Genomic DNA, 15,953 nt, shown 5'->3' with positions numbered 1-15,953 from the left:
GCAATTCTTCAATTTACCTAGACCACAGAGGGTAAAGTTTGCTGATCAATTGAAGGAAAGTGTAAGACTTGTCCTTGAAGAGGAGACTAAGAAGATGGAAGCTAGAACCAAACAATTAGTAGAGGCTGAGAGGGAACATTTACTAAGTCAGCTTTCCCACCTCATCCCCAATTTTGATCCAAGCATGCTTAAACCGAAAACTAGCCCCTCTCAAAACCAAGGTCTACAGCAAAGTCCCATAAATCCAATGTCCGATAAAGCAAGCTGTTCTGGGGCTGAAGGAGATCCCAACATTTAGAGGATGATCTGCCAAAAATGGGGAGCAGCGGGAAGAAACGGTAACATAACGAACTTTGAATTCTCTGTTTTTTTTTTACATTAGACGTCGTTATTATGAATAAACCCGTCGTTTTAAAACCATACCACGACGATTTTATAAATAAACCGTCGTGTTTATTTAAATATCACGTCGTATTTAGTTTACTTGTTTTACACGCCACTAGACGTCGTACTTTGTGGTTTTTAGACGACGGTTTTAGTCCTTAACGACGTAATATACAATTACCACGACGTTTATTATTTACCATCGTTTAATAATTTTAAGACGTCCATAATTCTTACATACCGTCTTAGGTTATGCCTTACCACGACGTTTTGGTTTAATTTTTTTACTCTCTGTACAATCTGTCTTATATATATATATTTCTTTATTATTTAAAACAGAAATCTGGGGCTTTAGATAATCAAGATGAAGAGAAGAAAGGAGAAAACAAAGATGAAGGGAAGAAGGAAGAAAAACAAGAGAAAAAAGATGAAGGACAAAAGGAAGAAACAAATGATGAAGAGAAGAAAGAAGAAAAACAAGAAGAAGAAAAGCATGACGAGGAGGTATATTCTCATAACTTTGCCTTTTTAATTTGTTTTTCACATTTCAGACGTCGATATTTTTCTTTAAACCGTCGTTTGTTTTCACATTAGACGTCGGAATTTATTTTCTACGACGTCGATAGTTATATAAAACGACGGTATTTAATTATCGTCGTTTAAATTATAATAAGACGACGTTTTTTAATTTAAACCGTCGTTTTTAATGAATTACCACGTCATTTTATTTTGCTTTATTTCTTTAAACAGGGTACTGAAGTAGTTGATTATTCGAATGTGGAGGTGCCATCTTCCTTACAGTCCCTTTGTCGTTATGTGGAAACGACACTAAAGCCTCAGGAGAAGATCATGACCTTCAACATTGAGAAGGAGGTGTTTGGTGCAGCTCGAAGTACCTTCGTCTTGCATGAAGATATTACACAGTTTGCAGGCATGGAAGAAATTGGGGCTACTGTGGTTGCAGTATATATGAGGTTTGTCATAATCAAATATCAAACATTATATCATAAGACGTCGGTTGTTTAATTATTACGTCGTTTTAAACCACTAAAAACGTCGTTATTTTTCTACCGTCGTGATAAATTAGTTATAACGTCTGTTTCTATTTCATTTCGTCGTGTGAAATTGTATAATACGTCGTTTGTGTATAAATAACCGTCGTTTGTTTTATATATTTAGGTGCTTATATGATGTTTTGAGAGACGCAAATATGTGCAGCATGGTTGGCTTTATCGACCCTGCTCAAGTTAGTGCCAACGTATTTGGGTCACTAAGCGGCGGATCACGAATTGTAGCCAGATCGACTTCAAAAAACAGATGGTGAACAGATTTTCATGATGCCTTACAATCCAGGGTTAGTCTCCTTAAAAGGATTTTGTTTGTATGATTTTCACTAATTGACCACTTATAAAACTGTTTAACTAATTCTGTGTCGTTTGAAACATCTAACCACGTCGGTTATTTATTTATTGAGTCGTTTGAAACAACTAACCACGTCGGTAGTTAATTATCGTCGTGATAAATTTATAATGACGTCGATGATTAAGTTATTACGTCGTGTGAAACTATATAATACGTCGGTTTTTATATTAACCGTCGTTTTTTATTTTATTTTTGTGCAGCCGTCATTGGGTCTTGCTGATTGTGAGGGCAAAGAGGGAAACCGTCTATTTTCTGGATCCTCTGCCTGGAAATCGTGTGGTTGATGAGGAGGGCAAAAACATCGTGAACAGTGCTTTAAAAATTTATAATTCCCACATAGGCAGACCAGGCCGTAAAGCACCAATCTGGAAAACTCTGCCAGGCACACCAAAGCAACCCAGCAGTGTCGAATGCGGGTATTATGTGATGCGCTTCATGAGGGACATCATCATGGATCCTTCCTTGGAGTTTGAGAAGAAGGTAAGAATAAAATTTTCAGAAACATTTTTTGTGGTTTTTTGTATTATCAACGACGGTCATTTAAAATTACCGTCGTTGAATCGATATACTACGTCGGTTATGAAAAACAACGTCGTCTGTCTCTGAATTTCTTTTTATTTTGTAAAGCTTAATAATCATTGTTTATGGATTGCAGTTTGCCAAGGGAAAAGATCAAGCGCCATACCCCCAAGCAGCCATTGATGAAGTCAGGAAAGAATGGGCAGAGTTTGTTTGCCTTCATATGGATTAGATGATTGTTGGAACACTTGATATTTTTATATAATATATAATTTTTTCTATAATATATAATGTCCAAATTTTGTTTATAATATACATCCTTTTTTTCCCTGAAAATTTGTTGAGGTTTTCATAATATAAAAGAAAAAACAAATTGCGTAACCGACGTGTAATAACTTTCCAACGACATAATTATGTAAAAACCGACGTAAAATGATATTTAACGTGATGGGGCGTACATAAGACGTCGTTTTGATGACAATTTCGCCATGGTTTCGCTTTTAAACGAGCGTGCTTTTGAACAAGTAAGTCGTTTATTAGGGTTTAGGTTAATACCTTATAACGACGGTGATTAGGTCGTTGAATATGTATTTTACGTCGATGGTGAAACATCCGCCATGGTTTCTCTTTTCAACGAGCGTCCTTTTTACATGTGAGTCGTTTATTATTATTTACAACGTCGTGGTTTGTTGTTGACATAAGAATATTTTATTATTTTTAATTCAAAATTTTAAAAATAAATTTAAAATAAATTCAAAAAATTCAACTTCAACTCCTATGAAGTCATTGATATATTTTCTTCCCCCTAAAACCCAAAAAAATGCAGTTTGTGTAATAAAAGATTAAAATGTCCAACCTAAATAAAATTGTTTTGATGAGTCATAGCATCACTTACATAGTTTGATGGTTTAGGGTCTAGGGTTTGGGGATTAGGGTTGTTATTTATTAGGGTTTATGGTTAAAGTATAATTTTTGGGGTTTAGGGTTTATGTTTGTTATTTCTTAGGATGTAAAACCATAAACAATTTTATAAAATTAAATTTTACAAATATATAATTTAGGGTTTTAAAGTTTAGGGTATTACTTTTAACGACGGTGATTGAGTCGTGGAATATGGAGTTTACGTCGTATGGTGAAAAATCCGACGTCGTTTCTCTTTTAAACGACGTTTTGTTTACACGTGAGTCGTTTATTATTGTTTACAACGTCGGTAGTTAATTAACCCGCCGTGGTTTTTCATAGTTTTAACGCCTTTTTAATTTTCGTGGTACATTGTTTTACCACGACGTCCTTAATGTAATTAGCGTCATGTTTAATGTTAAATTTTAACGACGCGTGTTTTTTCGGTCGATGTTTTAAAAAGCGCGCTTTCTTAAAATATTCGCGGGACCTAAAATTTTCAGATTTGGCTCTTATTTTTATACTTCTAACCCTGAACCCTAAAATTGTCAGATTTCGCGCAACATAACATTTCGCTCTCTCACTTCATCTCTAATTCAAAGTTGGGCCAGGCTGTGTCAAATCCAATTTGGTCATAATCTATGAGCTCTGCCAACCTGTAAGTACAAACCCTCTCTTCCCCTTGTAAATTCATTGAATGATATATTACGTTGTTTTGTTAAAGGGTTTTAGGTATATGTTTTGCGATCTGTTAATAATGTTGTTAAAGGGTTCATGGATTTTCTGTTTAATGTTTTCTTGATCACTCTCTGTTATGTTGAATTGGGAATGGATTTCATTTTGTCGGATCTTTTAATCACTCTCTGTTATGTTGAATTGGGAATGGATTTATTGTTTTCATGCTTGGTTTCACGTATATGTTAGTTTCTTGCTTGGTTTCATGTCTATGTTGTGTTGTTAATAGGGTTTTCGGATCTTGAAAATAAAGCTGGATATCGACGCGTTTTCAGGCATACGACGACGGTTTTACTTTAAACCGTCGTTGTTATTACCTATACACGCGGTGTTATGTAACTACCGTCGTGGTTATAATTAGACGACGTAAAATCGTAGTCTATAAATATCAAATACGTCTTTTGTTTAAAACCGCAAATCGTCTATGTTGTATATTACTTGCTATTAGACTTTATATAATCTGCTATAGTGATGGTCATTGCTTTCCTTTTCACTTTATTATATATAATAGGGTATAGTGTCGGAGATGGATAAGTCATGGATGCACTCGGATAGAAGATCGAAGGCATATGAGTTAGGGGTGGAAGCATTTTTGAACTTTTCTGTAGAAAATCTTCTAACTACCACACATATCCGTTGTCCATGTGTTAAATGTGTTAATTTGAAATTGTTTGGGGTTGGAATTATAAGGGATCACTTATACTTTAATGGAGTTGACCAAAGCTATAAGAATTGGACATTTCACGGAGAACAACTTGGGAAGCGACTACTAATGCTAGTAGAAATGTTGAAGAAGATGATGACCATAGTAGGTACAGTTTTGTGTCTGAAGAAATAGAGATGGATGATAATGATTTTGGTGATTTTGGATCTGATCCTTATGAGTTTGCCAATGTGATTGGGGATGGAGATCAACCATTGTACCCTGGTTGTAGAAAGTACACGAAGTTATCGGCATTAGTGAAGTTGTATAATTTGAAGGCAAAATATGGGATGAGTGATGGCTGTTTTACAGAATTATTGATACTTCAAGGCGATTTGCTTCCAGAAGGAAATACAATACCGGCCTCTATGTATGAGGCAAAAAAGACTTTGTGTGCATTGGGGCTGAGTTATGAGAAAATGCACGCATGCCCCAATGATTGCATCTTGTATAGGAAGGAGTATGAGGATTTAACTCATTGTCCTAATTGTGGTATCTCAAGGTGGAAGGAAGGCAAAGATTCAATCTTGAAAGAGGGTGTGCCAGCGAAGGTGGTGTGGTATTTTCCTCCAATTCCAAGGTTTAAAAGGATGTTTCGATCACATGAGACTGCTAAGAGTTTGACTTGGCATGCTGCTAGAAAATCAATTGCGGTTATATGTCTCATCCAGCGGTAGTTCCCCGTCTTGGAAACTTCTTGATGATAAATGGCCCGAGTTTGGTAATGAGCCGAGAAACTTGAGATTGGCTCTGTCATCTGATGGATTCAATCCCCACAGTTCTCTAAGTAGCGATATAGTTGCTGGCCATTATCTTAGTTACATATAATCTCCCTCCATGGCTGTGCATGAAGCGAAAGTTCATGATGTTGACCTTATTGATTTCCGGTCCTAAACAGCCCGGAAATGATATAGACGTCTACTTGGAGCCTTTGATTGATGATTTAAAATCTTTGTGGGATGGGATTGGAGGAGTGTATGATGCACATAATGGAGAATACTTTACACTCAGAGCTGCATTAATGTGGACAATTAATGATTTCCCCGCCTATGGAAACTTATCTGGTTGTGTTGTTAAAGGATATAAAGCTTGTCCAATATGCGGCGATGATACACCTAGTCACAGGTTGAAAAATGGCCACAAAATTTGTTACATTGGGCATAGAAAATGGTTACCGATCAATCATCCATATAGGAGGCAACGTGCAGCTTTTAATGGGAAACCTGAATATGGCACGCCTCCTGAGCCATTAACAGGAGAAGAAGTGCTGCATATGGTTGAAGATGGTGTGAGTTTGTTGGAAGAAGAAATCAATATTCTTTGATCTCGAGTATTGGAAATACCTTCCTGTGAGGCATGTCCTAGATGTTATGCACATTGAGAAGAATGTTTGCGATAGTATCATTGGTACATTGCTGGAGATCCCTGGAAAAAATAAAGATGGGATTCTTTGCTCGATTAGATTTATTGAACATGGGGTCAAAGCGATTTGCAACCCGAGTATGGAGAAAAGGCGTACTCGTTTGCCTCCCGGGCCTTGGAATTTGTCAAGAGCGAGAGAAGAGAGGTTTGCAATTCTTTCTATGGTATGAAGGTCCCTGAAGGTTATTCTTCAAATATAAAAAATCTTGTATCTTTACAAGATTCAAGACTTCTTGGCCTTAAATCACATGATTGTCATACCTTAATGCAACAATTGCTCCCTGTGGCAATTCGTTCTGTTTTGGAGAAGCTCGCAAGGTATGCAATAACTCGTTTGTGCTTCTTCTTCAATGCTATATGTGCAAAGATTGATGTTTCCAAGCTAGATAAGTTGGAAGAAGATGTAGTAGTTACTTTGTGTTTGCTTGAGAAGTACTTTCCCCCTTCATTCTTTGATATCATGGTTCATCTAGTAGTACATCTTGTCGAGAGAAGTTAAATGCATGTGGGCAGTATATTTTAGATGGATGTATCCGTTTGAAAGATATATGAAAGTGCTAAAGGGTATGTTCAGAATCGTACTCGTCCCGAAGGTTGCATTGCTGAGCGGTATATAGTGAAGAAGCTGTAGAGTTTTGTACTGAGCATTTATCTGATGTTAGTACAGTTGGAGTGCCTTCAAGCCAAAAGATGGGAGTTTCAAAGCCATTATCAGGTTGCACGGTGAGCGTAGTTGATCGGGACTGTTGAACCAAGCACATCTATATGTCTTGGAGAATACGGAGGAAGTCCTACCTTATATCGAGTACGTATGAGTTTTATTCTTTAAGTTTCCATTTTAAATTATTTCTTATGTTTATCTTATATGTTTGGGACCGTAATACTTGAATTTTGTGTGTCATGTAGGCAACATATGATTCACATCCAGACCACTTATCCAAAATTTAGAAAGAGAACAAAGTGGCTGCAGGATAAGCACAATAGCACTTTCATTCAATGGCTACGCTTCAAGGTATATGTTATTGAATAACATATTGGACTTTTAATTTTCTTCTTTCTATGTTAGATTGAATGAAGTTATATGATTAATTTGCAGGTTCAAAGTGAACTTAATGAGGAAGACAATCATGGCGTATCAGAAAATTTAAGGTGGCTAGCAGCTGGTCCAAACATGGCAGTGCCATTATATAGGAGCTATCTCATTAAAGGTATTAAATTCAACATCAAGGCACAAGATGATGTGCGGACAACTCAAAATAGTGGAGTTTATTTACTTGCACATACTATGCAAGTTGCTAGTGCCAAGGATAAAAACCCAATTCTCTCAAATATGGGTTTCTATGGTGTCATTCAAGAAATTTGGGACCTTGACTACCAAAAGTTTACAATCCCAGTCTTTAGGTGTGATTGGATTGATAATACTTCTGGTCTTGTAGTGGACGAACTTGGATTTACCCTTGTAGATTTGAGTAAAATTGGACATAGGAATGACCAATTTGTTTTGGCTTCTCAAGTCAAACAAGTATTTTTTGTTGACGACCCGATGCATCGTGGTTGGTCGGTAGTGTTATCAATGCCTAATAGAGAATATAATGATGTTATTGGTGATGATGTCTTAGGTGATGTGAGAATTGAGTGTGAGCCATTTACTAGGGGGATGCCAAATGTTGACACATTTGATGAAGTGGTGGTTGAGTTAGGGAGTCAAAATATTCGAGATGGGTGTGAAGATATATGGGTTGAATGATGCTTTTAATTGGCAGTGTATGACATTAATTTTGTAATATATTGTAATGTGATTTCTTCACTTTCATTATACAGGTTTTGGCCACAAAACAATCAGAACAAAAATTACTGGTTCCAGATTACAAACACGACGGTTTTGATAAAAATGTAATAAAACGACGTATGTTCTAATAAATAACGACGTTTTGGAGCATTCAACGACGCAATATATTTACCGACGTCTTAAAGCAAAGTAACAATGAAGAACCACGGCTATTGTGAAACGATAATCCGAGGATAACACGTCGGACAAGCATAAAGAACCGCCATGTAATTCAAAATAACACGACTCAATCCCATAATACCGGCGTCTAAAAGATGAAATTTTAACTGAGCGTTACAAAAGCAGCGTCGTCATGAATTTACCACGTCGTAAGTTCTTTAATAAGCGAAGTGGAAAGGATGAATTCACGCGGTATTTGAAGTCCATTAAATTAAATCGACGTTAAGATGAATTAGACGGCGTTAATTTTTTTAATGAAGACGTATAAATTATTAAACACGACGGTCTTTTTCATGGTACCGACGTTGTATATAGACGACAACGTCGTCCTTATAAATTACTGTGTCGTAATTAATGACCCCATCATTTTTTCCACGTCGTTTATTTTCAAAATATGACGTATAAATTCTGTAATACGGCTCTCATTTATTTGGAACCGACGTTGTTTATTCATTTCAACGTCGTCTAAGTAAATACATACGTCGTAATTAATGAACCTGACATCTATTTCCACGTCATAATTCATAAAAAATCGAAGTGGAAAATTTATTTTACGACGGTTGTGGGAAATGTTGTGACGTAGTAGGTGTCAATAACGTCGTCTATTATGATTGTAAAGACGTCGTATTTATATTTGTCATCTGTTTCCTTTTTAACGAGCGTTTTTTTTGTTGGAGTTGGTCGTCTATTCTCATCCTCATTGTTTTTATGTCTTTTTGCAGCACAAAGCGTCGGTTTTATTTTGATGACGCTTTTTGTTTTAACAACGCGGTTATTCACCGTCGTGGTTTTGTTATGGAAAAGATGTCGGTGGATTCCACGACGATTTGAAAGCAGAATACGACGGTGAATACCGTCGTGGTTTTCCTTTGTAGTAGTGATTCCTTTCATACGCTCTCTGGTTTCTCTCATTTTTTCTTGCTCTTGCCTCCAAGCATCCTTAAAATCTTCCATTTGAGAATGGAGTATGAATTCTACACTCTGAGAAATGAAAACATGGAAAGATGTGGTGTGAGAACTATAAGCTGAGCCTCTGGTTTTATAGAAAATTTTGGTGATAGAGATGCCACGTGGCTTGATTTGATTGGATGAAAATCTTATCTGAAATTTGAAATTTGAAATTTGAAATTTGAATTCATCCGAAATTTGAACCAAAATTTATCTGAAATTTGAATTTTAAAATTCTTCCGAAATTTGAACCGAAATTTATCTGAAATTTGAATTTTGAAATTCTTCCGAAATTTGAATCCAAAAATTTATCTGAAATTTGAATTTTGAATCCAAAAATCTTATCCGGAAATTTTATCCAATTATGAATAGTCTTGACACGTAGGAACCTGAAAATATTATCCAAATTAATTATTGAGGTAAAAAATTTGTGAAAAAACCAAAAAATGAATAGTAATTGCCGTTGCCATGGCAACGGGTGGAAGGCTTCTACAATACTATTTACAAGGGCAACAACTATTCACGTGAATAGTGGCTGCCACCTGCCATGGCAAGGGCAAATGGTGAGTCGCTCTGATATGGTGGGGACTCATTTGGTTGGTTTTGAGTGAAATCTATTTGCTAAAACAACGCATAATACACCAACCACTGCATTAGAGAATGAACTTCGTACGAACAAGACTAGTCCAATTTCTTTGATAAGAGCATATTTATGCGACTTTGCTATCTTATTTCTTTGCATTTACTTAGTTAATTCCTATTTATTAGAGTGATTTAGCTTATTTTCGTACTATTGTAGGTCCGGATGGCAAGATTGGTAAGAAAGGGCATTTTGGAGCATTTTAGAGCAGTTTTGGACTTGGAATGGATAGCATATGCATGGGCCAAGATGGATGGACGTTTTTGAGGTTCGAATAGGCTAGGAATGTGCTAAAAAGATGGGGAAATTAATTCAAGAATCAGCTTATGGGAAGTAAAAAACCCTAACTGATTTTATTTTATTTTACCTTATCCTAATCCTATTAGACCTAAATTCCATTGGAAAGGGGGATTAATTTTATATTAGAAACCTAAAACCCTAATTTCGTGGGTTTCTATTGGGCCCTATAATGCCTAAAGAAATCTGCCAAATAAAACCCTAATTTTGTGGGTTTCTGCTGGGCCCTTTTACCTAGATCTACCACATATATAAAGGAGGGGTTGCCGCAGGAGAAGGGAGTTCTTTTGGTGCGTAGCAAAGAAAGGAGAAAGGGAGAAGAAGAACTTGGCGCCGGAACTGATGCATCCATTGGGTTTTTCAGAGTTCTTCCTTGATTAGTTCAAATGTTTATTCTAGATTGCTTTTCAATTATTATGAACATGTGTAACTGAATTTCTTCTTAGTTAGAGGTGAATTGAAGCCATGGACATATGTTTTACATGAATTGATTACTTCAGTTATGGTTTCATAAAGTATGAATGTGATTTACTTTTCTGTTTTATTGATGACTTATTCTTGCATGTTTATTAAGGATGCATACTTAGTTTGTGTGCAGGGATTTGATGCTAGAATATAAGGGAATTTCACCTAATCGTTATGAACTTATATTCATAAGTAGTAAAAGTCACTAGTCATGATTGCGTTAAGTAAATTCTTGGCAGGAGTATCATGCTTTTCATAGTTACAATTGCCTTGTCAAGGCTTATGATTTTCATAGAACTTAATGATCTTTGATATGTATCTCTATCATGCTATTCATATAGGGAACTTGATAAGGATAATTTGATTAAATGCGTCACTGAGTCCAATTCAATGAACTTAGGAAAATCTGAGAGTTAATTAGTGCATTCACAATTAATTTGGGGCTTTGTCATTCATACTTTATAGAAAGAGTAACTGGAGATCGATTTGTGTGCATATGTTCCATGTGTGGAGAAGAATCCATCTAGCTATCCCTTAATCCATATTTCATTCACAACTTAGTTGTTTGCTGCTGTCAGTTTTACTTTATTCTAAATCGTCCAAATTCCCCCCAATCATTGTTCCCTTAACTTAGTTTCCAGTTTAATAAGTCTAATTTGTGTTGATTAACATCCCTCCTAATCCCCGGAATAGAACGATCCCTACTTACTCGTACTACGATTGTATAATTTATAGGGTTTAATTTGTGCGTTAGTTATTTCGCGCCAAATTTTGGCGCCGTTGGGATTAGCAAAATTGCTAATCTTCGTTTGTTTTCGTTTTCTTGTGTTTCTGATTTTGTTTTGTTTTGTTTTCTTTGTTTTAGGTACTAGTTTATGACTCGAAGTTCACACCCTGTTAAATGCGCACATATTGGACTTTGACTACGATTTCGAGCGAACTTTGAGAAGGAAGAGGAAGCAGCCAGAACTCAATCCCTCTAGTTCTAGTTCCGAACCTGAATCTGAAGCAAACGGACTTGGAAGAGGAACAAGACATGGCTGTAGACAATCGAACAATCAAGGAACTTTCAGCCTCTGGATTGGACACTGCAGTCCCTCTTTGCATTCAATACCCTGGGCAGGCTGCAGTAAGACCGATGAGTTTGAATTGAAGTCGAGTTTGCCACATCACATTCCCAAATACCATGCGCTGTCCATGGAAGATCCAAACAAGCATTTGAAGGAATTTGAAGTAGTATGTTCAAGTATGACACCCATTAACGTGGATGGGAATATTTTGAAGATGAAAGCCTTCCCATTCTCTCTTATGGACAAGGCTAAAGATTGGCTCTATGAACTAGCACTGGAACCGTCACTTACTTGAGAAAGTATGAAGAAAGCATTCTTAGAGAAATTCTTCCCAACTTCAAGAGTCATTCTTTTGAGGAAGAAAATTAGTGGAATTCAACAAAGGCCCGGGAGAATCCTTTCCAGGGTACTATGAGCGTTTTAAGACGTTAGTTGCATCCTGCCCACAACATCAAATGAAGGAAGAGCTTTTAATTCAATATTTCTATGAAGGACTACTTCCCTTTGGAGAGACAAATGCTTGATGCTTGGCGGGAGGTGCTTTGGTTGACAAAACACCAGTTCTGCGAAGATCTTAATAGCAAACCGAGCTTTGAATGCACAACAATACGAAGGAGTTGGAGGAGAGATCATACACGGCCAAGTCCGGTTAATGAGGTAAGTGCTATTTCGGAACTTCAATCTCAAATGGCTAATCTCTCTACTCTTATTTCGCAGGTTGTTGAAGGATCCAAAGTGCAAAGTACAGCCACTTGTAGCGTATGCTCTATGCATGGACACCCCACTGATCAATGTCCTCAATTAATAGAGAATGGGGGATGGGAAAGTGCTAATGCCGTAGGTTATCAAGGCCAAAATCAACCTAGGTATGACCCGTTTTCAAACACCTACAATCCGGGTTAGAGATCATCCAAATTTGAAGTGGAGGGAGCCTCAACAACAACAAAGGCGGATATAGACACCACCTCCAGGGCTCTATCAAAGGCCGTTCGCACCACCACACCTCAACCACAAACTGCCCAATCAAATTCAGGTTCGCCATTGGATAATGATCAAATGCTTAAAGTACTAACTTCTTTGACTCAGGTTTACAAAATCAAGCCAAAGAGATGAGCGAAGTGAAGAAGCAAATTAGGGATGGCGGAGTTCATGGGACAGTTTAGAGAAGAAGGCAAACTACCTAGCTCAACCATTGTCAATCCAAAAGGAGGTTTTGAAACGGCTAAAGCTATCATCTTGAGGAGTGGTAAAGAGATTGGAACCAATCCCAAAATGTCCAAACAAAGCCCAAAAGAGAGAAAAGCGTTTGCTACTCAAAGAGAAGGAGGTGGACAAAGCCACGACAAGGGAGGAACGACCCTTGCTGCAGTCCCCCAAAGCTCCTACACAACCAAACTCAGGTAAGGTTGTTCCAAATTCAACTCATTCTAACCCTATCCCACCAAATGTGCCTTTCCCTCGCAGGTTTATGCAATCTAGGAAAGAAGAGAATGAAAAAGACATCTTAGAGACTTTCAGGAAGGTACAAGTCAATATCCCACTTCTTGACGCTTAATAAAGCAAGTTCCAAGATATGCTAAATTCTTGAAAGAGCTTTGTACAACAAGGAGGAGGATTTCAAACAAAGAAGTGGTAAGGGTAAGTGAGAACGTTTCCATGAGTTTTAGCAAAACGCCACCTAAATGCAAAGATCCAGGTAGTTTCACAATCCCTTGTGTTATTGGTAACACCAAGTTTGAACATGCCATGTTAGATTTAGGTGCTTCCATTAATGTCATGCCATACTCTATTTATGCATCTATGAACTTAGGAGAGCTTAAAAATGATGGCGTTATAATTCAATTAGCCGATCGTTCTAATGCATATCCGAAAGGAGTTTTGGAAGATGTTTTGGTGCGGGTTAACCACTTGATATTTCCAGCAGATTTTTATGTGCTTGACATGGAGGATTCGGCCCATTCTACACCATTGCCAATCTTACTTGGACGACCTTTCATGAAAACAGCCCGAACCAAGATCCATGTGTTCAAGGGGACGTTGACAATGGAATTTGATGGCATATCATTGATTTCAATATTTCTGAAGCTATAAGGTACCCTATTGATGATCACTCCTGTTTCTCTATTGATGCATTTGATTCTTTGGCGCAGGAATATCTCGAATCCCTAGATAGGGATGTCCTTGAAACCACCATTGTTCAGGGAATTGAACTCATCAAAAATGGGGCGAACCTAATCATGAAGAAATTGGCGAGATGGTGGCTGCCCTTGAGTCACTGCCACAATATGTTGGTAAGTCTCCAATCCCAATCCCAATTCCCGTTTCTACTAACAAGTTGTTACCTTCGGTGATTCAGGGACCCACTCTCGAGCTTAAACCGTTACCGAATCATTTGAAGTATGTCTTCTTGGGAGATAAAGAGACTTTGCCTGTCATAATCTCTTCATCACTCACGGCAGTGGAGGAGGAAAAACTAGTTCGGGTGTTGCAAGAGTACAAAAAGCTATTGGATGGACTTTAGCCGACATCAAGGGACTTAGTCCTACAACATGCATGCATCGCATACTTCTAGAGGAGGGGGCTAAACCAACTCGAGAGGCTCAACGCCGACTCAACCCTCCAATGATGGAAGTTGTGAAAAAGGAGATCATTAAGCTTCTTGATTGTGGGGTCATTTACCCAATTTCGGATAGTCGTTGGGTTTCACCGGTTCAAGTTGTACCAAAGAAATCAGGAGTCACTCTGGTAAAAAATGAAGAGAATAGAACTTGTCCCGACTCGTATCCAAAGCAGGTTGGAGAGTTTGCATTGATTATAGGAAGCTCAACGCCACCACAAGGAAAGATCACTTCCTTTGCCGTTCATTGATCAAATGCTTGAAAGGTTAGCCGGTCATTCTTTTTATTGCTTTCTTGATGGCTATTCGGGATATAATCAGATTGTTATAGCCCCAGATGACCAAGAAAAGACTACTTTTACTTGTCCGTTTGATACTTTTGTTTATCGTGAATGCCATTTGGTTTATGTAATGCACCAGCCACCTTTCAAAGATGCATGGTAAGTATCTTTTCCGATTTCGTTGAGAAGATTATTGAGGTTTTCATGGATGATTTTAGTGTCTTTGGTGACTCTTTTGATGGCTGTTTAACTAATCTCACGTTGATATTAAAACGTTGCATTGAAACCAACCTTGTTTTAAATTGGGAAAAATGTCACTTCATGGTAAAACAAGGCATAGTTTTAGGACATATAGTTTCAGAAAAGGAATTGAAGTTGATAAATCAAAATAGGTCTTGTACGCCACTTACCCTCTCCCACCGTGAGAGAGGTTCGTTCTTTCCTTGGACATGCAGGATTCTATAGACGTTTTATCAAAGATTTTCGAAGATTTCAACACCCTTGTGCCGACTTCTACAAAAGGATGTGCCGTTTGTGTTCCATGACGAATGTGAGAAGGCGTTCAATCACCTCAAAGAATTGTTAACTTGGCACCTATCGTTGTTCCACCAGATTGGAGCCTTCCGTTCGAGCTTATGTGTGATGCATCAGATTATGCTTTAGGGGCTGTTTTGGGACAACGGAAGGACAAGAAGCCACGCGTCATCTACTACGCATCCCGAACCTTGAATGATGCTCAATTGAATTACTCCACCTGAAAAAGAACTTCTTGCTGTTGTGTTTGCTTTAGATAAGTTTCGTTCTTATTTACTTTGTACTAAAGTTATAATTTACTCTGACCATGCAGCTTTGAAGTACTTACTCACAAAGAAAGAAGCCAAACCAAGGCTTATTCGCTGGATGCTTCTTCAGGAGTTTGCGTGGAAATTAGGGACAAAAGAGGATGTGAAAATGTAGTGGCTGACCATTTGAGCCATTTGGTACATGAAGAAGACCTTCTACCTATTCCAGAGGCATTCCCAGATGAACAAGTGCTGACCATTGAGGTAAGTGAGCCATGGTATGCTGATATTGTGAATTATATTGTGTCTAAACAAGTTCCAAGCACCATAACTAGGCACCAACGCGATAAACTTAAAAAAATTGCAGTTTTATGTGTGGGATGACCCTTATTTGTGGAAATATTGCCCTGATCAAATTATTCGTAGATGTGTGCATGATTATGAGTTTAATTCAATCTTAACCTTCTGTCACACTTATGCATGTGTGGGTCACTTTGGTACACAATGCACAGCACTTAAGGTTTTAGAATGTGGGTTTTATTGGCCTACTATCTTTAAGGATGCTAGAATTTTTTGTATGACTTGTGATCGTTGTCAAAGAACGGGCAATATAGGTGCAAAAGATCAAATGCCACAAACCCCTATCTTTTCTGTTGAGATTTTTGATGTTTGGGGTATTGATTTCATGGGCCCTTTTCCTTCTTCACATGGTTTTAATTATATCTTACTTGCTGTGGATTATGTTTCAAAACGGTTCTGA

General features: G+C 37.6%; 1 pseudogene; it reads left to right on the top strand.

Annotated features, from left to right (window-relative positions):
- The first annotated feature begins 11,318 nt into the window (after positions 1 to 11,318).
- Positions 11,319 to 15,631, top strand: LOC148920618 (uncharacterized; annotated as a pseudogene).
- The last annotated feature ends 322 nt before the right edge of the window (positions 15,632 to 15,953 follow it).

This window comes from Prunus mume, linkage group LG1 (assembly GCF_029339155.1).
Source record: "Prunus mume cultivar Tortuosa linkage group LG1, ASM2933915v1, whole genome shotgun sequence".
Classification (NCBI taxonomy): Eukaryota; Viridiplantae; Streptophyta; class Magnoliopsida; order Rosales; family Rosaceae; genus Prunus; species Prunus mume.
This window is presented reverse-complemented; position numbering and strand designations above follow the sequence as displayed.